The sequence below is a fragment of the Panthera onca genome, chromosome A1 (genome assembly GCF_046562875.1).
Source record: "Panthera onca isolate mPanOnc1 chromosome A1, mPanOnc1 haplotype 2, whole genome shotgun sequence".
Lineage (NCBI taxonomy): Eukaryota > Metazoa > Chordata > Mammalia > Carnivora > Felidae > Panthera > Panthera onca.
The window spans coordinates 128,079,292-128,103,714 of record NC_138339.1 but is presented as its reverse complement, the minus strand read 5'-3'; the positions used below and the strand labels follow the sequence as shown (position 1 = coordinate 128,103,714).

The 24,423-nt window shown below is 47.4% G+C and overlaps 2 long non-coding RNA genes across 7 annotated transcripts in view; one reads left to right on the top strand and one right to left on the bottom strand.

The window, feature by feature from the left end:
* Window positions 1-24,423, top strand: part of LOC132681547 (uncharacterized) — a 79,916-nt gene that overhangs the window by 17,025 nt on the left and 38,468 nt on the right. For 3 of the 4 annotated variants that reach the window (XR_013557206.1, XR_009611112.2, XR_009611111.2), the window contains exon 2: window positions 2,105-2,385. This is a non-coding gene — a long non-coding RNA (uncharacterized LOC132681547). Of the gene's footprint in view, window positions 1-2,104; window positions 2,386-3,044; window positions 6,130-24,423 lie in introns of those variants that run through there. The other variant, XR_009611110.3, reaches the window with a different exon arrangement.
* LOC132681544 (uncharacterized) overlaps window positions 10,801-24,423 on the bottom strand; it is a 53,583-nt gene continuing 39,960 nt past the window's right edge. For 2 of the 3 annotated variants that reach the window (XR_013557202.1, XR_013557204.1), the window contains exon 4: window positions 10,801-11,075. This is a non-coding gene — a long non-coding RNA (uncharacterized LOC132681544). Of the gene's footprint in view, window positions 11,076-13,584; window positions 13,677-24,423 lie in introns of those variants that run through there. The other variant, XR_013557203.1, reaches the window with a different exon arrangement.

The following is a 24,423-nucleotide window of genomic DNA, read 5'->3' as shown; positions in this document are numbered from 1 at the left end:
TTTAGGGTTCATTTTCACTCTGAAAGCTCTTGAGGGGAACAATTTCCAGACCCCGTTCTGAAAGAATGCCTGCTGTCAGTCAACACAATCACTTTTTATTTTATTTGGGGGTAGGCATTTCTTTATGGGAAAGGATTTCAAAGTCCAAACACACACATTGTTTAATCGTTTTAGTAAAACACTCTTGACCTTTTGAACAAGATCCAAATGCGGTCCTCTGCTTTTGTCTGGGACTGGGGGACAAAAAAGCATGAGAGGCATTTTGAAACATAGCCCTGGCCCCAGTGCTTACCAGACCTGCTCTGTCTCCGACTTGAGTAAAAGCAAGGAGAATGCTGAAATGCCATGTCCTTGGAATCAATCACAAGCCCCACCTCTCCTGCTATCCTGTGTTTACACATTACTACTTATTGGGTTGTATCTGCTGGCTGATCTCCTTTCATCTGCAGGCCACACAAAACTCTCTTCACTTAAAATTGCACACAAGGTACTTGAATCAAGAGGGGCATTTTAGCAATAATTCCTCATTCCTTTTATTGGAGGACTCAGCGTCTTAAGGAGGGTTCACTGTTGTTTCAGTGTGTTCTGCTGTGCCCCGCTGACACCTAAAGTCCAGATAAGCAAAGGAGAGAAAGCAGGGCCAGGAGACTGACTCAGGGAGAGGTGGCTGTATAGGGTGGGGCATGGGGTAGGCAGGAAAATGAGTGGACCAGGATGGAGAGGGCCTTGAACGCCACACTAAGAATTTTGTGCTTTCCTGCAGGCAGCATGATCTACTCAAGGATTTTTAGCAGGAGAATGACATAAGATAAACTATGCTTTAAGAAAATCAAACTGATAGCTGTGGTTGAGAGGGTTGAGAACAGAGAGATGCTGGAGTCTAGGCAGGCAGTTAGACTTAATCCTGGCTTCATAGATCACTGGAAGAGCTGTTTAAAACATCCTGATCCTGGCCTCTACCTTGAGAGATTTGACTTCAGGTGGTCTGGACCAAAGGAGGGAGGCAACCAAGAATCTGTGTTCTTTTTTTTTTTTTTTAATGTTTATAATTTTTGAGAGAGAGAGCAAGTGGTGGAGGGGCAGAGAGAGAGACAGAGACACAGATTCTGAAGCAAACCCAGGCTCTGGGCTGTCAGCACAGAACCAGGCACAGGGCTCGAATTCATGAGCTGTGAGATCATTGACCTGAGCTGAAGTCAGACACTTAACCAACTGAGCCACCCAGGGTCCCCAAGAATCTGTGTTCTTAAAACATTCCCCAGGTGCAGCACTGAGCTGGAAAGCTATTGTGACAAACCAATAAAGGGGACCAGGCCTCAAACTTTTGAGGCAGAGGAGGAAAGAGATTACAGGGAGGCTGCCACCTGGAGAAGGGAAGGAGGAGAGGGAGAGGGAAGGAGTCCCACCGGATCCTTGACTATTTCAGGGCCTCAGGGGAGGAAGATATGAGGAAGACCATTACTCTGAGCTTGGAGTGCCAAGTGGAAGCTGGTGCCTTCCCACAGGAAAGCTAGGAGAAAGTCAGATTTGGAAGAAGATGGTGACAGGGGACGTTCTGTGTACTAAAGGAGTCTGGGAGTCATGAAGTGCATAGAGTTGAAGAAAGGAGACTATAGTTCACTTCCCACTGGTCACCCAAGTACGTGGACACCCCAACATTCCTCTTTTGCAGGAGTCAGAAAGTGTGGTGGTTCAGAAATTGGGCTCTGGAATCCAGCAGCCCTGTCCCTGTGACTGTGGGAGCCACTGCCTCCTCACCTGCAGAAAGCCAGTGATGGTAGAGTTGACTCCAGTATGGCTATTGGGATGACTTAATGATATGCTGCCTGTGAAGGCTGGGCACAGAGCCTGGCACACAGGGAACCCTCCATAAATGGTAGCAGTGAGTAATACTAAAACATGTGAGCTCACTTCTCAAGCCAGGGAGTCGTAAAGTATTTCATTCAGTGTCTCTCACTTCTGCAGCTGGCGAGCCATAAAATATTTCATTCAGTGTTAGGGGACAAGTCCACAGGAAGGCATGAAACCTTTCACTTGTTGCTACCCGCTCCAGGTGGCTTTCTCTGGGTGTGTTTTTGGTGACTCTTTTGCCTTTTATTTCTAGGACTCCTAAAGAAATGACAGTCCCTTGGCACTGATTTAATTGGAGAGGAGCTCAGATACGGGAGATTATAATTATGACGCCTGAAATGTCAAGCTCTTCAAAAGTCTGCCATTGCCCTCACTCTCACCCTGAACAGCTCTGGGAACCCAAACCATGCAGTCCCTCAGAGCAAGCCCTGGATCTCTCAGCCAGGCCTCACCTGGGAAATCTGAGTGACGTTGACACGCAGGCAGCAGGAAGACTCACAGTGAACTGAGAAGCCTGTGCTGAGCTCAGAAGAGGTGAGTTGATGATCTGCTATTTATAGCCCCACTAAGAGGCTCTGGCCGCCAGCTCCGTGTGAGGCTGCTGGAAATGATGCCTTCACAGAGCTGAGAGCACAAAATGCAATTGGTGATTCATGGGCAGCAGCCACTTGAAATCCAAACATTCCTGTGCCCCAGCCCCACTGGCCTTTCAGATGCCCCCTTTGGAAGCATATGGAACAGATTTGCTAGCCTATGACCTTCTTGTCTGCTTGCGTTTGGGCAGACAGTGAGGATGGACAGATTCTGCTCCAAAAAGGGGCATGAGAAAGGAAGCAGCACTCCTCGGAAAAACACCAAGAGCCTGAGCCCGCCCCTCCCAGAGGCCTTGGCCAGAACCCAGGTCAGGCTGAGTAAGAGCCAAGCCCTGGGCTCAGGAGGCCACCCTTGGTGCTGGGCCCCAGAGGGACCCAGGGTCAGAGAGAAAGGACAGTTCCTGCTGCTGCCCTCTGTCTTCAGGGACAACACTTGTAATAGAGCAGCTTCCTGATGATGCTTGTTCTGTTGAACAAGCAAAAAATGTACAATGAGGAAATCCTGGTAGCTTTTTCATTTTTCCCCCAATTTCCTAGCCCAGCACCTGTCATCTGAAATAGCTGTTGTTTATTTTCTTTTGGTAACATCTTGGCTTTCAGACCAAAGTCTACTTGGAGGCCCCAACACAACTCACCCTATGCGAGGAACGTGCTGAGGGTCTCTTAGCTTCTTGCAACCAAGACCAGATTGAAAGGACCAAACCAGGATAATGAGGCCATAAACCAACCAGGCTCTGGAGCCACATTGTCTGAGCTCAAATTCCATCTCCATAATTGCCAGCTACTGGGCCTCCATCACATTCCTCCCTAAGACTCAGTTTTCTTGCTGGTAAAAAGGGATGATAACAGAAACTGCCTCAGTGGATTGTCTTATAGACAAAAGGAAGAAACGTATGTAAAGGGGTCAAGCCTGGTGCCTGGCATATGGAAGTCTCCATTAGTGGAAGCTGCCGCTATCATGGCCGCTGCTGTGATTGTTTTTGCTATGGTGTCTTGGCCCCTATCCTGACATCATGCCTATGGCAGTCAGGCTCCTCATGGAGGTGGTGCCCTGGGGTCTCAACAGGAACCCTCTATCCAATATGAATATACCACTCACCAGGCTGTTGAGCAAGATGGACTCCACCACTGAGTAGTTCAGCCCTTTGTGTTGCCTGCCCCTGCCCTTGCCTAGGAATCAGGTGCCTATATCTCGGGCTTGGACCTTACCCAGCCTTGACCACCCCACTCTTCTGCCCTTCTGCATCCTGGGTGGCTGTTGGGGCCGTCCCGTGGAGGACTTCACCGGAGGGTCCCAGGTGCTAACTTGAGATCTGTAGCCAGCAGGTTGCCCACCTCACCTACCAGCTGGACATGTATTACAAACTGCTGATTCATGAAGGCTCATGTGGCCTTGGTTGTTTGTACATTCTCTCATCTCCAGCTGTCGGCCAAAACATAATTGTAGCTGTCACTTTGGCAGTGAGATGCTGCGATGTGTCCTAATACAACTGCCTCTGCTCCACAGCAGTGAGCTTTTAGGAGGTGGGAGGAATCTGCAGCTGCTCCTGTGGAGAGAGCTGTTCTGAAAAGTGGTCTGTGTGATGTTCACCCAGGTGCAGCCATGAAGGTAGTGTGAGCACCAGAGTAAGGCCCTGCATTTAAACAGGCACTGGCGTGCTTTCATCTGCAGCTATAGTAATGCAATTCTGATGACATCAATTAATAAGAGAGACACTGCCATTGAAATGAGGCATTTTGAGCATCTGTAAGAGCTTGGAAAACACTGTTAGATGTATATGCAAATTGGACTCCAGTGTTCATGGGATGAATGAATGGTTAAAACACTGAGGTCCAGGGGTGCCTGGGTGGCTTAGTCAGTTAAGCGTCCGACTTCGGCTCAGGTCATGATCTCACGGTTCGTGGGTTCCAGCCCCGCGTCAGGCTCTGTGCTGACAGCTTAGAGCCTGGAGCTTGCTTCAGATTCTGTGTCTCCTTCTCTCTCTGCCCCTCCCTGGCTCACACTCTGTCTCTCTCTCTCTCTCTCTCTCAAGAATAAATAAACATTAAAAAACAAAAACAAAAAACACTGAGGTCCATGGTTTAGGGAGATGATGCCAGAGATATAGCTGGGGCCAGATTGGAAAGCAAGGGACCTGAAGGCCAGGCCATGGAGGTTGGACTTTATCAAGCAGGCAAAAGGGAGCCACTGAAGGACTTAAGGCAGAGAGTGATGTAGTCAGACGACAGTGGGAGTCTGGGCTCAAACACCCCTAAGTAGTAGCAATAAGGGTAAGACTCTCCCTCTGTATAACGTAGGTATGCTTGGGAAAGTTTCTGGAGTACCTGGAGCACTGGCTCCTGGATTCAGGGGTGGCTGTGACTTCATGCTTAGTGGGTAAGTGTCGGAAAGGCCAGCCCTAGTCAGGCCAGTTAAGTGTGCAGTCAGTAAGGGGACATACAGGGCTCATGCCATGTCCTTTTTCCTCAGTCCTTCCAGGCCAGAGTTCATTAAGGAAGCGCTTGTGTGCTGATGTGCTAAATTCAAGAGACTGCAGACACTTATGCCAAAGGTCAGGGGAGCCTCCTGGGGCTGAGAGATGGTTCCACTGCCTGTGGGTATTGTCTCCCCTATCGTACATACACACTTAGAAAACAGCAGATATATATCCAAGTTTGGTTGATGGAGCCCTTCCTAGAAGAAAGGTTTTATTCTCTTGTGCTTAAATAAATACCAGTTTAAAGGATGGTTTCATGAAGACAGAAAAATATGAAGCGTTGGGACCATGACCAATGGGTGAGCCACCCACGATGATGGAAGCCAGAGCATATCTGGACCATCGTGTAAATCAAGAGGAAAACAGGATTCAGGGGACAGAAATTTTGTGTCCCCTTCTCAGAAGGGGATTGTTTTGCAAGCAGGGGTTTGGCAGTGATTCTCGCCTTTCAGCTGTAAGCTGGCGAGGGCAAGATGCCTCTCAGGTTGTCAGGGGAGGAAAGGCAGGAGGAAGAAATTCCATTCTGGCATGATCTTCCATCCTTGTTCCCTGAACTGTGCTACCAGGGAGGCAGGAGGGAGGAGAAGTGGCAGGTGTGGAACAGTGAGGAAGTCTCCTTACCTGAGCAGCTCCTGACACAGGTGGCTATGGTGGTGGGTGCCTGGAACCCGTTTGCCTATGGGCGGAGCCTGAACCTTATCCTCTTCCCTGATGGCAGGCAGCGCATCATAACCACCTCTGGCTACCCTTGGCTGGCTTGTAGCAATATGCCCAGATGTAGTTTTACCCTATTTCGTTTGCTTTTTCTTCTTTTTAAATCTATTTTGAGAGAGAGGGAGAGCAGAGGAGGGGCAGAGAGAAAGGGAGAGAAAGAATCCCAAGCAGGCTCCGTGATGTCAGTCTGACGTGGGGCTCAATCTCATGAACTGTGAGCTCATGACCTGAGGCAAGATCCAGAGTCAGATGCTTAACCGACTGAGCCACCTAGGCACCCTTCCAGTGAAATTCTTTTAATGTGGGACTGGAACTCAGGACCTTAAGACCAAGAGTCACATGTTCTAACCACCTGAGCCAGCCAGGCACTCCTTCACAATAAATTTTTAAAAAGTATGCAGTAATGCCTCTCCTCAAATATAAAATGAATGTGTGTTGAAGATTTAACTTAATTCATCAGTTAATAAGAGAAGCACTCAAATATCACAACTAATCCAAACATTTATTTATTATTTTTGAGAGAGAGCACAAGCAGGAGACGGGCAGGGAGAGAGGATAGGAAGCAGCCTCTGCACTGACAGCAGAAAGCCTGATGCGGGACTTGAACTCACAAACCGCAAGATCTTGACTGAACCACCCCGGTGCTCCTATCACAACGAATTCAAAGGAGAACTCAAAGTATCACTCATGGTTGTCAGATAAGGGATGCTGAAATGATTTTAGAAATGGGTGCAAAACTAGTCAGTGCCCACAAGGCAACAGTTGGTGGTCCTTGGCCAGCCACAGTCTGTGTTTCTGTGTTTCTGAGAACAGGAATTACATTACTCTCAAACTTCTACAACTTCACTTCCATCTTTAGAGACGAGAACTGTCTACTCAAAGACAACAGAAGGCAGAGAGAACCTAGGTGGGTTAGTTACTCGGGACGCCCACTAAATTTCAAGATCTTTCACAGTTGTTCCCTCCACTTGCAATTGGCTCCCTACCTACATCCATCCTAGGATTTCCTCTGCTCATCACCTCTGCTGCCCTGTTTGTATCAGCTCACCCAATGGCTTTGCCCATGTTCCAGGTGATGAACCTGGGAAAACAAGCTATCACCTGGGTGGAGCTGGCTGAGTGTTCCCCAGGCTCCAACTCTGCTTCTGTGGTGGTGGGCCTTGGAGGTGTGAGCCAGGCCATCTCAGGGCTGGTAGTCACATTGGGCCTAGTGTGGGTAGTCACATTAAAAAATGGTTAAGGTTTTGTGGAAAAAGATCAGATTAGAAATGCAGAGAGAAAAGACCTATGGTCCAGCACAAAAGACAAAGTGTTTGTGTAATGACCATTGAGTTCCTGGGATGATTTTCTGCATTTGGATTCTGTGAGAATCCTCCTTTATACTTGGGTGGGTGTCTATTCCAATAATTTCCTATCTAAGAGAATAGCTGACATGCAAGCTGTATTATGACTGAGGGGCGTGGGGTGGTGTCTGAGGGTTTCCCACAGAGCCCACCATTTGTGTTGGCACCATGGAGCATTGTATCAGCCCCAAAGGGCGGGGGGCAGAGTGGTCCATCATACGATGGAAAAGAACAAATATCTAACTCACCTTGCACCCTTGGACAATCACCTCACCTCCTAAGAACAAGTTTTCTTTTTAAGTTTATTTATTTATTTAGTGATCTGTAAATCCAATGTGGGGTTCGAACTCAATGACCCTGAGATCAAGAGTCTCATGCTTTTCTGACTGAGGCACCCAGACACCCCATGAACAAGTTTTCTTATCTTAAAAATGGGAGACAATGCTCCTTTCTGGCTTGCCTCCCAGGGCTGCTATAAGGTTCCTGTGAGAGGCATGGGTATGAGCTTACTGCCAAGGCCAGTCATGTGGTGGGAACTGAGCCCACAGCTCTGGCAGGATGGGAGAGCTTGGTCCCTCTGTGTAAAGTGCTTTGGGAGAAGTGGTTTTGTGCAAATGGGCAGTCATGATTAATTGATGGGGAGGCTCTTAGGCAAAGGATCAGATTTCATAAATATATATATATATATATATATATATATATATATATACGCACACACACACACACACACACACACCTTGGCTATCCTGAAAAAGAAATGTTCATTCAGGGTAAGGCAAGCATATCTAAATGAAGATTTTCCATACCTTCAACAGGTACCTTCTCACAATCTTCATTCATTCACTGAGCACCTATTGTGTATTGAGCACCTACTGTGCTCTGATAAGCACTACTGATAAGCACTGTCCCAGGCACTAACATACCAAGATAAAGAGTTAGTTCCTCCCTTTATGGTCCTGGGAGGCCAACATACAAAAAGATTTACCAAGGAGAGTAATAAGCACAGGCAGAGGGTGTTCTAACAGTACCAAGGAGGGGCACCCACCCAAAACCCCAGTGGCTTCAGGGACCCTCAGAGCATGTACAGAGTAAAGTCAGTCTTTGCTGGGGTGCCAAGGGAGGTGAGAGGCTGGCTGAAGTGGGCAGTGGGGCCAGTCATGTGGGGACTTGGGGGCCTCAGAGGAAATTCTGTGCTTGAGAAAGTGAGTGTTATGGTCAGATTTGTATTGTAGAACAGTCCTTCTGGCTGCCCACGGAACACACATTGGAGGGGAACATTCTAGAGGCATAAGACCTATTAAGAGATGATTACAGGCATCCAAACAAGAAGCAATGACCTGAGAAAAGGAGTGCAGGGAACTGACTCAAGAAATGTTTGGGCCAGCATTTAACCAGAGAAAAGAGACAGCAATGACCTTCAGGTGTGGTTAGGGTGGTGCCATGATAGGAGAAAGAAACCACAGGAGGAGAAGTAGGTCTGGGTGGGGGTAGGGGGCTGAGCGATAAGGATTCAATTTGAGACATGGTGAGTATGAAAGACCTGTGCACATCCAGGTGGGAGCATCCAGGAGGAAGATGGATACACAGGTCTGAAGCCTAGGAAGCAGTTTGGGCTGGGAAGCTAGGGTGACTGCAAGCACAGAGGCTTCTAAGACTGTGGCGGGGAGGAGAGAGCAAGACAAGTGGAGGGGGCACCATGCCCTTTGGCCCTAAAATGCTCTCCTGCTGAGAATGAGGGTGAGAGGAGGGGATAAGGGCAAAGAGGAGGTGTTTGGAACCCTTGTTATGGGAAATAGGAAAGAATCTGACCCAGACCTGGCAATACATCACTGTACTGCCTTTGGAGGTGATGAATCTGCTTTGACACTGATCTGTCGCCCTCAAGGTTTTCTCCAGGATCTAAAAGCCAAGAAGTCAGGCTGGCCTATAGTACCTGGGCTGCAGTCTTGCTGAGGTTGTGGCAGAAGGAAATAAAAGGTGTGGAGCCGAGGGGTGCCTGGGTGGCTCACAGACTCAGGTCATGATCTCACGGTTTGTGAGTTTGAGTCCCACATTGGGCTCTGTGCTGACAGCTCAGATTCTGTGTCTCCCTCTCTCTCTGCCTCTTCCCTGCTCATTCTCTCTCTCTCTCTCTCTCTCTCTCTCCCTCAAAAATAAATAAACATTAAAAAAAGAAGTGTGGAGCAGAGGCAGCTAACTGTTCACCAAACACAGTCATCCTCTGCCCTTCTATAGAATAAAGTTGAGGATAGGAAAGAGTCAGCACAGACTACATTTCCCAACACACACCCTTCGGCTCACATCCGTTGCATCTGAGAGGAGTCAAGTGACTTGTTCTTGGCAATAGAATGTTGATCAGGGATGACATGTGTCATTTCCAGCCCAAGATAGTTAAGCAGCAGATAGGCCTTCTCCACCCTGCCTTTCTCCTTCCTCCATGTTGAGATCCTCTTGGAAACCACATGTTGGAGAGAGCAGAACCACAGGTGGGAGGTTCCTTGTCCATGACTTATCACTTACAGGAGAGATGCTACTGATCAGAAATACCCATTTGGGTTTTATGTGAGCAAGAAATTCACTACATTGTCTGAGGCAATACACGTTTTGGGATTTGTTTGTTATAGCATTTAGCATTACCCTAATTAATATAGGGCTTAAGAAAATTTTTGGTTGTTCAGATGGCTATGATGGGACCAGGATGGGGAAATAATTGAGGCCTCTAAGGGTACAGAAGGTTTTTGTTAAAGTCCAAGAGCGGGAGTAGAGAGAGTTCTGGAAAAATCTAACAAGTAGGAGGTCAAGTCCTCTAGTAGAATTCAGGAGGCTAAGCTTTCAGAGGGAATCCATCCCACTGTGTGGCAAGAGCCAAGTGGGAGAAGGTGAAGAACGTTAAGCAGATCCAGGAATTGTGATGCTGGGGGTCAGGAATTATGATGGCTCGTTGGTCCACTTGAATGTCATAGTCTGTTATAAAGCAGGATGTGGGGTAGAGAGGAAGCCTCTACCCCAGAGGGCTGGCCATTGTCTTACAACCAGGGCACCAGGAAGGAGTGCTTTCTTAAAAAGAAAAGACTAGCAGGACTGCCATCATTCTGTCCAGTCAGCTGCCATGGCTGACTGGACCTGAGCAGGGCATCTCATCACTGCTTAGGAATTGCTCAGTAGGCTACATGAGATGTACACCTGAAAGCTGGACCATGAACAGAACGTCTATAAATGCTGGGGTAGGCTCACGCCATCTAGAATCAGCCCAACTTATAGCAAGAGTGTTATCTTCAGTTGGTAGAGAATCTTGGCACTCTCCAAAGTGCTTATTTATAAATCTTTTTGAACCTCATGGACATCCAGGGATACCCGTATGAAGACAATGTCACTCTGTGCCAAGTATGGTCACCAAAATATTAAGTGAGATCCCTCAGGAGGGTATAGAGCCAGGATCTCCTAATCACTGTCCTGTGGTTCTCATTATAAAATTCCTTTTAGAGACATTTTTGCACATTAACTGCCCTTCATCTTAGGAAGATTTAGGCCGCAACATACCGTTGGCACAGGCATGGCTGAAATGGTCTCCAACGGCACATCCAGGTAGCAATTCCCAGAAGAGTTTCTAAATGAGTGGTGCCAAAACAGGAGTAGTATAGGAATGACAGAAAACTCAAAATAGTAGAAAGTAAGAGTAGTTTATGTCTCTTTAAAAAAAAAAGTCTTCAGTAGATCAAGGGTCAAGGTTGCTACAGCCCTCCACAATTTCAGAGGCCAAGCCTCCTTCCCTTTTGTGGCTTTTCTATTGCTCTGTAACAAATCACTTCAAAACTCAGTGGCTTAAAACAACAATAAACATTTACTGTCTCCCACTTTCTGTGACATATCAGGAATTCACAAGTGACTTAGCTGCATGGTTCTGGCTGGAGCTGTTTCATGAGATTGCAGTCAGGATGTCAGACAGAGCTGTGGTCATTTGAAGGCTTGACTGAGACTGCAACACCCCTGGCAAGTTGGTTCTGGCTGTTGACAATAAGCCTTAGTTTCTTACCACCTGTCATCCTCCATAGGGTTGCTTGAGTGTACTTACAACATGGCAGCCAGCTTCTACACACCTAGAGCAAGTGATTCAAAAAGAAGTAAGACAGAAGCTGCAATGTCTTTTACGATGTAGTTTCAGAAGCCACACCATCATTTCTGCAACATCCTATTGATTACACAGGTAGCGCTATTTAATATGGGAGGGAAGTAAATAAGGACATGAATACCAGAAGTTGAGAATCATTGGAGGCCATCTTGGAAGTTAGTTTACCACATCTGCCATCCTCAAGGTGTGGCTTCACCCTCATGTTCCCAGATGGCTGCTCTAACTCCAGCTATCACATCACCAAAGGTGCTTTTTAACTAGCACAAAGAAGGGAGAAAGGAAGAAAGCATGCCTTTTCCCTTTAAGGATACTTTCCAAAGGTTGTATACACCATCATACTTATATCTCATTGATCAAAAATTAATCACATAGCTGGAAAGGAGGCCAGGAATTTTAGTACCTATGTATGTATTTATTTGTTAAGTAGGCTCTGTACTCAACGTGGGACTAGAACTCATTACCCCAAGATCAAGAGTCGCATGCTCTACCAACTGAGCCGGCCAGGTGCCCTGAGTATTTATTTTTGATGGTCATGTGCTCAGATATTGGGGGCAAGTTGGTAGTCTCTGCCACATTAGCAATGTTCCCACATTTATTTCAAAGGATAGGGGGAGGGGAGGGGACCATAGAGACCATCACTATTTTGGGTTACTGCCTGACTAAGGACTTATGACCCATCTTGTCTGCTTGGCTGGGAAATAAGTGTGTGTGTGTGTGTGTGTGTGTGTGTGTGTGTGTGTGTGTGTTTCAGCCATGGGGGAAGAGTGCAGATTAGTGCTTTACCCTGTAATTAGTGAATCTCAGTGTAAAGAGAAAATAGTCCTTAGAAGAGCTCAGGAGACAAATGAGTGTTAAAAACAGACCTAGTGCTAGAAGCCCAGCCAAGGATCGTCCCAAGAATGAAGATGATCCAGAAAATGAGAAAATGAGAAGATCATCACAGGAGGCATCGTGAGGGCAGCCACATTCTGTACTCAGACCTGTAGGTTTAAATAAATTCTAGGCAGCTCAATTTACTGATCCAAATGCAGAAGCACAGATGGGCCACTCTACCAGCTGTGTTTTTAAAAGATCATATGATTCCTGATCAATGAACCGAAGAGATCAAATGCAGACGTGTTTAAAGCTGAGCTGCAGATTTGCCCAGAGACCTCTTAGAGACCAGAGCCAGGACTTGAGCAATCAGCTGGGTGCTGACTCAAGCTGGGGTGAGGGGGTAGGGAGGGTGGTGCTGGGCATCAGAGCCTAGCTTAGCAGAAGATGAGCCATCAGCCAGCCAGCAAATTCTAAGGCTTGAGAGGTCCACAGAAAAGCTGCCCTGGTAGAAGTAGGGCAAGGCACTGACTTGGCCAAATGGCCAGGGACAGGGGGCACTGTCGTTCTAGAGGAATGCAAAGTCTGAAGCAAGAAGCCTGGGGCCGAAGCACCCAAGAGGACAACTAGTACTGCTAAGGCCCTTCTAACGGGGGCTGGATTTCTCCTTGCTTCACAGCTTGCCTGGGCAGCAGATCCTTATCGTGAGGGTGAAAGAGGTAGACTGAGGACTCAGAAGTACTTGTTTCATGGAGGGTGGCTAAGGGTTTCCTACCTGCCTGGCTAGTCTCACATACTCTGCCCATGGCCCAAGCTGAATGACATACTGGGTCCTCAGTGCCCACCTGGCCATCTCCAGGTGAGGTTGGCAGGACACCTGCCCAGGCAGCATACTTGGGCTCTGTATTGCATCTGGGCTGTCAATCATAACTGTATTGCTGCTATAAAAGAGTCCATTTCCAGAGCAGTGAGGGGATCACCAAAGTTTCCAGCCTTCCCCACTCTGCTTTCGCCTGAGTCCCAAGTTCACCAAGAACCTGGGGGACCACTACAGCCTCCTAATTTGAGGACCATTTCAAGAGACATAACCTCCAGGAATGGCCAACATCAGGCTCCAACCTTAGGCAGAGCGGGAGGTCCCTGGAGACTAAGGGTGGGCTGGCAAGAGGGCTAAAACCATCTTGAAGTGAACTTGAAATGGCTTGGGAAATCTGGGACTGTTCTTCATGGTTCTGTCGCACCAGTGATCACTGAGCATCTGCTCAATGGAGCAGACATTAGGCTACCCCCTGGGGACACAGCGCAGAGGAAGGTTCATATGACATCACTCCAGACACATAAATAAAGCAAAATAGCAGAGGGTGCAATGTGCAGTGATGGGTACAAGTACAAGATACAGAAATAATGGTGGAGGGGAGTGTGCTAGTACAGCAGTAAAGAAAAGCTTCACAGAAGAGGTGATACTTGCAAGAAAGAACAGGAGTTTCTCAGCTGATAGTGGGGCCAGGTGAGGAAAAGCATCCAGGTAGAGGGAATAGCAGACCCCAGAGCTCTGAGCTGTGAAACTGCCTAGAGCAGAGGAAGAGAATTTCCTTGCCTGATGTGTTTACAGTACTCTGAAGCTTCTGGGCCCTTTCAGGATGCAGTGGGGACTTGATCTCTTCCACTAAGCCGCTCAAAGGAGTCAGAGACAGGAGAAGATGCTTCTTCCCTTCAGAGTTTGTTGGGTTTTCTTTCATCTTTGAGTCCTCAGTATCTGGTCATGAGAGTGGAGGTACCATAATTAAGAAGGAAGCTTTTCTGATCTTGGAGAACCTGTCCAAAACCCAGTCCTTCTGCATGTTAGGTCTCCAAGTAACTTTGGATGGCCCCTTAGGCATGGCTGTCCCCAGTAGCTTCTGATGGGGCAGGAGGCAGGACTGGGAGGTGCACAGGGCTTCCCTCGTTGGTGTCAGACCCAGTCTCTCAAAGTGTCTAGGTCTCTCTGGGATCCTTTGGAACCCCCAGCATTGCTAAATCACCCATCCTGCCTCTTGCAATTGGCTCTGGACTATGGGAAGCATCATCTGGCTTATGCTGGCACATCCTCACCACTTATTTTGCGGCGTACAAGCTAGCTTTTCCTCCAGGACCCAGGAAAATGTGATATGCAGATAAATCACCAGGTGACCCAAAACCAAATAGCTAGTCTGAAGTTGTTCTATGAAGACAGAAAGAACTGGATGCCCCAAGAGGTTCAGTGGGCACCACCCCCTCTCTGGGTCAAGGTGGGAAAGTGTAACTGAAACACACCCGTGCTAAGATGCTAGCTACCCTGTCTCCAGCTCCAGGTGGACCAGGAACCTGAGGCACAGAACTACCACTGCCTAGTGAGGCTTTGGAATTCTCCATACAAGGAGAGGGTGGGCCCTGCCCTCAGTACAAAGGTCCAGACCAGACCAGCTCATTCATTCCCCTGATTATTGCTCTTCTCACTGGGATGCACAAATAGGCTCCTGGCAACCCTGGCCTTTCTCTCACCTTTGCCAGCTCCAACGTCAAGACCTAGCTCAGATCATATCCCTCTGGCTCAAAAACACCTTAATTACATAAACTCCTTGGTCTGGCGTTCAAGGCCCTACCCACTACAGTACTAACTTGCTCCTCACCCTGGATCTTGCCGTTATCTGGTCCAGATGCCCCCTTGTTGCTGCTGACCTCCTGACCAGGCCCAGCTCCAGTGCCGTGCCACCTATCAAATGTTCCTTTTTACCCTCTGCCCTCTGAACCCATGGCCTAAGGGATGGAGCTTTTTACTAGATTTGCATCTTTAATTACAGGAGTGATACATGCTTGTAAAAACATTCCCACATTACAGACGCATACATGTTAAAATGAGTGTGTCATCCCAACTCTCCTTTCCCTAGAACTGGTCCCAGTTAACAGTCAGGCAGGCCCTTGGGTACCCATTTTACCCAACAGGAGAGGGGCCTTTGGAGGCCTTCCACAACCGCTTGACATGATGGTGGCAGGTGGGGGCAGAAATGAGTGTAAATGAGGGAAGGTTTCAGAGGTGGTGATTTTGGTTGACTTTGATTTTTTTAATGTTTATTTTTTTTTTTTTTAATTTTTTTAACGTTTATTTATTTTTGAGAGAGAGAGACAGAGCATGAACAGGGGAGGGGCAGAGAGAGAGGGAGACACAGAATCGGAAGCAGGCTCCAGGCTCTGAGCCATCAGCCCAGAGCCTGACGCGGGGCTCGAACCCACGGACCGCGAGATCGTGACCTGAGCTGAAGTCGGACGCTTAAACGACTGAGCCACCCAGGTGCCCCTTAATGTTTATTTTTAAGAGCAAGAGAGACAGAGCATGAGTGGGGGAAGGGGGGCAGAGAGAGAGGGAGACACAGAATCCGAAGCAGGCTTCAAGCTCTGAACTGTCAGCACAGAGCCCAAGGTGGGGCTCAAACTCACGGAATGTGATGTCATAACCTAAGCCGAAGTCAGACGCTTAACCGACTGAGCCACCAGTGCCCCAGGTTGACTTTGAAAGAAAATTTTCAAGGTCAGTCTGTGAGACCCCTTGATTTCTTTCAAAGAACAGTGCCCCAGAGAAGCATTTCCTGTTCATATGGGAATATCCATTCTATTCTAAGAACCAGAAACTCAAGTGCAAAAGGCAACCAGGCCTCTGTAAAATCCTCGTGGCCTAGCACTACTTCTACTACAAGCCCGGGCGGAGCTGAACTGGAAATCTGGCTGTGGTTGTATAATTGCCTAGGTGTGCAAACCCTAGAGCTTTGTCCAGTGGCCAAGGGGAATCAATGAAAAAAGTTTGCAGAAGGAGAGTAACATTTTAGACACAGACCATGAGCAGGAGGTGATAAGTTTGGAAGAAGTGAATCCCTTTGAGTGAACAATAATGGTGGTTTGGACTTGGGCAGACACAGTGGAATATGAGAAGAGGGAGAATTCAACACAGCAGATGGGGGTGAGGGGCAGGAAGCAAACTCTAGCTCAGGTGTTGTGGATATGGGTTCCAGATTGACAGTTGCATTTAGCAAACAGTTGTTAACTGGATTGGACTAAGAGTGTGAGGACCTAGGTGTCCCTACAATCTTTCATAGATAAAGAATCAAAGGCAATAAATACTCCCAGTCTGGCCTTCTAGATGCTTAGAGAGGACTAGTCAATCAGTGCAGACCTGACTGGTCACCCAGATCTTGATTCAAGCATGTCAGGTACACACAGAGGCTGCTAGACACCATAATCTTGAAGCAGATGTTCCAGGTACACAGCTGACCACTTCCGGCCAACCCACTGCTCACCTGACCTACAAACCCAATATCCCCAGTCAATCAGCAACACTCAGAAACTTTGCTTTTTGAAAACAGAACACAGATAATTCATTATTCCATTTCTTCTCCCTCCCCAACCCTGAGCCTTAGATTCTCTGCTGGAATAGTTTCTCTGTTTGGTGGTAAAACTTTTCCACTCAGCCCTCAATCTTTAGCCTCTTATCCTATCTCAAGCCAGAGGCTCCCACCAGCTCCCACAAAGTTGAATATACCCTATATGTTCTTTGCACAATTCTGACATTCTTCACTCTTTGAGCTCTTTCGTCTTTGAGCTCTCCTGGGTACCTGGGAGTGCAATGAATGGCCCAACAGGAGCCAGGGGTGTTGTGTGAGGCCAGGAAGCTTGCAGGGTTGGGGGCATTGGGCTGGGGTTTGGGGGAAAGAATATAGGTAGGAATTCCAAAGCCTCAGTTCTGCTCTCTAACTCCTCAGGTATCCTTTCTTCTCTGGGCCTGTCCCTTCTCCAGCCCCCAGGCCTTTGCACAATGCTTCTCTTTCTGCCTGGAATACTCTTCTTTGTTTGGCTCATCCTGCTGGTCTCTGCTGTCTCAGGGAAACCTCAATGACTTCTTGGTTCAGATCAGATTCTGTACTTAAATATTCCCATAGGCCCATGTTCCATTACGTCTTTCCCTTCATTAGGGTTTTGTTGTTGTTGTTGTTGTTGTTGTTGTTGTTGTTGTTGTTGTTTGTTTTTTGCTACCATCTGTCTTCCCCACAAGACTTTGCCTTCCATGGGAGAGAGGTTCTGTCTTGTCTGACTCACTGCTGTATCCCTAGCCTATAGCTAGGGACCTGTCCAGGAGTAAGCACTGAATGAATGAATGAATGAATGAACCAAAAGATGGACAGATGGATAGATTTCACCTGGTAAAACAGAAAGCCTCAATTGGATAGGATTGTCTCCAGTACTGATATAATTTTCTAAGCCTTTATTGTTTCATCTCTGAAATAGGAAGAATGTTCCCTCCTTGCTGCTTCACTTCTATATCTAAAGTGACCCCAATCAGTCTCATAAAACTTGAAATGCTTTAAAAACAACTTGGGTAGAGGCTCCCGTTTGGCTCAAGAACCTTATTGTGACACCCAGTCACATTTATGTGACACTTGAAATAGAAATTCAGGCTGTGGGGCACCTGGGTGTCTCAGTCGGTTAAACATCCGACTTCGGCTCAGGTCATGATCTCACAGTCCATGGGTTCGAGCCCTGTGTTGGGCCCTGTGCTGACAGCTCGGAGCCTGGAGCCTGCTTCTGATTCTGTGCCTCCCTCTCTCTCTGCCCCTATCCCGCTAATGCTGTGTCTCTCTCACTCTCAAAAATGAATAAACGTTAAAAAAAAAATTAAAAAAAGAAAAAGAAATTCAGGCTGTGCCTGAAATCCCAGTCCTCACTGTCAGAGCTGGACTTAGATGGCATCTTCCAGGGCAGGATGAGTTTCTAGAAGCCCCAGCCACACCTCCTAGAGTTAGGACAATAGACTCTTCTGTGTCCCCACAGCCAGGCAGGTAAGATAGGTGAATGTCACAGCTCAGAACTGGGAATTGTGCCCCATGAAGAGACCAGAGTGCTCTGCTTGTTTGTCCATCTGTCTGTCTTCAGTAATGGACTGAGTGCAGGAGTTTTTCTGAGGCAGAGCCAGAGGTCTGGCATAGGGCCCAATGAGTCATCCCTCAAGAGTCTAGGCTACACGAGAAGGCTGCCTGTGCCCTCCTTTGCTTTTGCTGCTACAGGTGGACCTCACTTACTGGGGTCTGGGTCTGCCTGTAACTTGTACCAGGATAAGGAGAGACCATCTCTATAATCTTCACCAAGGACTTCTGTCCAGCCATCCTCTCCCAAAGGGCCAGGAGCTGCTCATTCCTATCACCCCTACCCCAGTCTTGAGAAACATACCCCTCCCAGAAGGGATAGTTTGCTGGACTAAAAGGGTGACCTGTCCAAGGGCTGAAGTGAGACAGAGTCCCAGCCACATAAAAAATAGCACTACTGCTCTTAGAAGCCACGATAGGGAATACCAGTTCCTAGCAAACCAACAAGGACATCAAAAGCCTGAGAAAACTCAATGAGGGAAAGGAGGATGTTTTTCATTCTGGAAGAGACTTTTCATTGGCTTAGGAATGCAATGCCCATTACACAGATAGGTGAGCTCCTTCCCATAGAGACCAGTCTTTGATGGAACCCTGGGAAGAGCCAAAGTATTCACTATTCTAAAGAAGGGTAGCCTCTTGACCTTACTCTTTGATGTGCCAATCTGTGCTTTCCCCTTCTGCTCAGATTTCTATTGATTCTCACTGTGCTTGCTGGTTCCTGGTTACTTTAGGACACCCTAGCTGGCCCAGGCCCTCCTTAAAGTTCCAAGGGTCCATAAATCACTATCAAAATTACAACAGTGTCTTTTGTTGTTGTTTTTTTGTTTCCTGGGTTTTTTGTTTTGTTTTGTTTTGTTTTGTTTTGTTTTTTAGATAGAGAAGAAAAACCCATCCTGAAATTCAAATGGAATTTCTCAGGGGCACCTGGCTGGTTCACTTGGTGGAGCATGGGGCTCTTTATCTTGGAGCTATGAGTTTGAGCCCCACATTGGGTGTAGAGATTACTTAAAACAAACAAACAAACAAACAAACAAAAAACCACAAATCAAATGGGATCTTACAGAATCTCGAATAACCAAAACAATGTTTAAAAAGAAAAAAGTTAGAGGTCTCATATCTCCTGAATACAAAACTTCAGTAATCAAATCTACAGTAATCAAAACAGTGTGGTACTGGCATAAAGACAGACAGACAGACAGACAAATAAAGCAGAATGAAGTGCGCAGAAATAAATCCTCACATATATGGTCCAATACTCTTAGACAAGGGTGCCAAGACCATCCACTGAGGAAAGGACAGTCTTTTCAACAAGTGGTACTGGGAAAACTGGGTATCTGCGCACAAAGGATGAAGATGGGTCCTCACCTCACACCATCAACAAATATTAAGACAAAATGGATCAAAGACCTAAACATGAGAACTAAACTATGAAACTTGTAGAAGAAAAAATAAAAGAAAATCTTCATGACATTGGATTTGGCAGTGATTAATTGAATATGACACCAAAAGCCCAGGCAACAAAAGCAAAATAGATGAATTGGCTTTATCAAAATGAAAAACTTTTGTACATTAAAGGACACTACCAACAGTGAAAAGGAACCCTACGGAGTGGGAGAAATATTTGCAAATCATATACCTGATAAAGAGCTAATGTGCAGAATATCTAAAGAACCCCTACAACTCAACAACAAAAGAAACCCAAATAGCCAGATTTGAAAGTGGGCAAAGGACTTTCTTCAAAGAAAATATACAGATGGCCAATAAACACATAAAAAGGTGCTCGACGTCAGTAATTATTAAGAATATTAAAATCAAAATCCCTATGAGATGCCACATCATATCCATTTGGATGACTATCATTAAAAAAAAAAACTACACAGAAAATAACACGTTTTGGCAAGGATGTGGAGAAACTGGAAGCCTTGTGCATTGCCAATGAGCATGTAAAATGGCATCACTGCTGTGGAAAACAACACCTCAACAAATTAAACACAGAATTACCATATGATCCAGCAAATCCACTTCTGGATATGTGCCTAAATGAACTGAAAGCAGGGACTTGAACAGATGTTTGTACCCTCAAGGGCATAGCACCATTATTCACAATAGGCAAAAAGTAGTAACAATTCAAATGCTCATCAGTGGATGCATGGATAAGCAAAATGAGGTCTAGATTTACAATGGAATATTACTCAGTTTTAAAAAGGGAGGAAATTCTGGCACATGCTACAACAGGATGAACCTTGAAGACATTATGCTGAATGAAATAAGCTGGACACAAAAAGACAAATACTGCATGATTCCACTTGTATGAGGTACCTAGAGTAGTCAAATTCATAGAGACAGAAAGTAGAATGGTGGTTGTGGACTGGGGGGAGGGGGGAATGGAGAATTATTAATCAGTTTGGAATGATGAAAAAGTTCTGGGGATGGATGGTGGTAATGGTTGCACAGTGATGAGGTTGTACTTAATACCCCTGAACATACATTTAAAAATAGTTAAAGTGGTACATTTTAGGTTAGGTGTATTTTATGATAATAAAAAAAGAAAAAGTTGCATGGGTATGAGGCACTTAAATTTGTAAGTATTCTCCTCTGGAAGCTTACTCTTGGGATCCTGGGAGATAGTGGGGAAGGTGACGAGGGCCAGAAGAAGGGGGCTATGTGGCCCCCATCCTCCATCACCAACCTCCCCTTATTTCTGCCTCTCTAACTCCTGCCCATCCTTCAAAGCCCAGCTCTGGTCCTCTCCCACTTCCTCTGAGATGGGACCTCCAGCCCTCACTGCTCCCCCTCAGAGCAAGTATTGAGTGTCCACTCCCTCCTATACCAACAGTCCTGCTCTCCTTGTCCTGGGCTCTTTCCTCAGGGGACTGAAGCCTCTTGGGCCAAGGCTGTTTCTTTCCCTCCAAGGCTGGAGACCAGCAGTAGTTACTCAGTGTCCTTGTCTGCACAATGGGACTCTTGATATCTACCTCTCATGGTTGTTGTAAGTGTCCAACAAGATAATAAATATAAAGCTCTTGAGCACAGTGAAGGGTCCATAGTAAGTGCTCAATATATTATTACTATTAGGAGTATTCTTCATACTTGCCTGGACTACTTCTCCTGTGCCTGTCTACCAGTTATTCCTCATCCCTTGAACCCCAGTTCCATTCCTACTTCTACCACAAAACCTTCCTATCCACCTCAGGCCACACTGACTCCCTATGGGGCATCTTGGAATTTAAGGCAAATCTGACTTCATAGGATTTTCACAAAGATTAAATGACTTAATCCACATAAAATGCTTACAGTAGTACTGGGCACCTACAATGTGCTCAGTAACAGTGAGCAGTGATGATGATGATATCATTGATGATGGGTTGTGGTCATTTCACATGTCTGTTCTATTGTTGTCTTGATTGTGGCTGTCACTCTTAAGTAGGTAGATTTCAGAGTAAAGATGACAGCAAGAGGTGATAGGTATTGGGGAGATGGATTCAGGTTCAGCAAGAATTCTCAGAGCCTTGGAGCGGGTTGGCAGACCAGAAAGTCTTCCTGGTCTTAAAAAATGAGTAAGTGACAGTTTAAAGTCCAGGAAGATGGGAGAGTCATGGTGAAGCTAGGGGCATGCAGAATGAGGTCACTGTGTGGCTGAATGTTGAGTCAAGGTAGCAGGAGATGTCCTGGAGCCAGACTGGGCAGGACCTTTACCCAAGGGGATCATAGTCCCCTGGAGGGTCTGCAGCAGGAGAGAGACCCCTTTGACTTAAATTCTGAGTTCACTCTGGCTGTTGGGTGGAGAATGGACAGCAAGGGCATGGATAGGAGCAGGCAGACAGGGAGAGGTTGCTACAGGCATCTACAAGAGGGGTGGTGGTGGCTTGGCCTGAGTAGTAGCAGTGGAGGTGGAGGGCTAGGGACTGTTTCTGGAGATGTTTGGAAGGAAAAGATGCTGGGTTGGCCATGGGGCTGAAGGGCTCACTTCCCAGGGGGCTTGGGTGGATAGGTGGCTGGCATTGCCATTTCCTGAGATCTGACCAGTGGAAAAAACAAGTTGAAGGGACAAGGCTGGCATGTGGTTGTTGAGAGTTGAGTGATTAGTCTACCTTCTCACACCTCTGCTGGTTACACATCACAGCTCCTATATTCAGAAAGTTCTTTAAGTCTAGCCCGGACTTCCAGCTGCAACTTGAGCTCAGGCCATTCTCTACTGCCCTTGTTGAGTCTGCTTGGCACTGAGAGGCAGTGGGACTGAGGCATGGGCTGGGGGCCAAGGGCTTGGGTGGTGGACATGCCTGTTGCATGACCACCATCAAGCATGCCAGCCTCTGGTGCCTGTCAGACTCAGACCCAGGGAGCCTGTGCCAGGGTGCGTGGGATGGAGGACCTGGTCCAGAAACCTCCTGCCCCAAGTGCTTCAGGTCCACACATGCCCCTCATCCTGCCTCTGGAGCCTTCTCAGGTCAGAAGCATCCCCCAGGGCCCTCAAGAAAGCCCTTCTTCGTGAATCCTTCAGAGGTAGGAGGTGGAGAGCAAAATCTCTGATCTTGATGCCAGGCACAAACTCCCAGAAATTACTCACCAGAGGGTAAGGTTTCAGAAACCTAGGCAAGGGACCCTGCCCCATGGTCTGATCAGAATGGCTGGTCAGCAGGGGCTGTGGCACTGGGGAGCTTTCATGGGTGGGGCCAGAGCCCTGCTCATGCATACCTCCTTCCAGAACTGGGCTGCCCTACACCTCATCTTACCAAACTGCAGGTGGGGGACTGGGGCACCATGTTGAGCACTCCTTGGTCCTGCCTTTCTAGCTGACCAGTTGGGACCCTCAAAGCTCCCAGACCTACTGAAGACTGACTTAACATGTATTTGGGGTCCTCTCAGCAGCTTCCTCATCCCTGATCTCCATTTTGTCCTTCTGGAAGCATTCTGGAAGTCTGCTTCCCAACACCCTCAGGAAAAGTGTCCCAGTCTTGGCCTGTCATAAACTCCCCATCCCCAGGAGCTAGAATTGCATAACCAGCTTGCTCAAGTTTCCTTCTTCTTCCCCCCACCTGCCACTCAGCTCTCTTGGGCCTGGCTCACATCCATGTCTGGTGCAGTCACAAGTCTGCCAGGGGGTACAGAGATGAGTACCAGGAAGGGAATCAGGTCACCTGGGTTCCAGCTGGCTGGGACACAGCTGGGGACTTGTCCCAGCAGAGATAGCATTTGGGAAGTCATTAAATCTGGAGGGGCAGGGTGAATTAATGAGGGTAGTAGCTCTCCCTCACTCCTGAGCAGAAGCTTGTCTGGTGGAACCTTAAGAGGCAGGTTGCCAGGGGAATAGCCCTGTGACAATGTACTCTGTCCCCATGACAGAGCTTTTGCAGCTTGAGTGGTGAGGATACCTTCCTTATAGGAGTGGAGTCTCTAGGATCCTCAGCCCCAGGCCTGTCTCTGCCCTGAAGTTAGAGAGAAACACCTGCCATGATCCCCCTCTTCACAATTCTGTGTGCCCCCCCAAACCACTCTCTCCTGGCTGGGCTCCTGGATTTGCTCCAGAGGGCTGGATGTGATGGGAGTAGTCTCACAAAGTGTGCAGGGTCTGCTTCAGCCCTACACACTGGGAGTGTTTCCCAACTTCCTGCCACTTCCATGGAAGTCCCAACTTCCATGTCCAGATAGGGACTCTGGCCAGGGTGACCCCTCTAGCCCCAGGGACCTCCTCTGGGGCTTCCGAGAGGCCAGGCCGTTTGACTCTGTTCCTGATACTGCCCTGTGATAGGAACCCCAAATTTCCCAAGGATAAAAGATAAGGCAGTCAGGGAGAAATGGGGGAGGACACAGTATAGAGAGAAGGAGTGATCAAAAGGGTACAGACCCTTTCCTCCTCATTCCTTGTGCACACCCCTCTCTGGCCAAATGATCCTTTCACTTGGCACGACAGCAGGGATCTCTGGGAAGAAAGAGACTGAAATCTCTGAGGGGGACAGGGTCTGGATATTTGGGTACATGGGGTCAGAGATGGCAGGATTGCTAGGAGAAACCCCCAGAAAACAGGGGTGACCTAGGAAGGAATACCCATGGGCCTGTCAACCTATTCTAAAACTAGATGGTCAGCAACCTCTTTTGGGGGCCTGAGGGATGCCCACTCTTTCAAAGGATCCTGAACTTTGCTGAGTCCTGCAGGGTCAGTCTAGCAAGAGCCTGGTACAGCCTCCCACACTGCTGTGAAAAGAGACCTCAGGGAGTCAAACAGCTGGATCTCAGTGTCACTTTGGCTGTTTGCCAAAGCTTTGTGAGTTTCTGCCCCTCTTTGAGCCTCATTTTCTGTGTCTGTAAAATGGGTATCATCATTCCAAGGGATCAAAGGAAGTCTATTTTATTCCTAAATAACTCCCTTCTCTGCCTGTTGTACATTCCAAAAGCCCCACTCTCCTTACCAAGTTTGGGTTAAGCATTGCCCTAGTCAGATACTCTTGAAAGGTGGCTGGGGGCTCACTAAGCTTCTTATCTTTGGGGGTAGAGTGTATTTTTTTGATGCCTTTGTGCCCCTTTCTCCTGAGTTGGTCATGCTGCCATTAATTAAAATCTCTAGACAGCACTCTTACC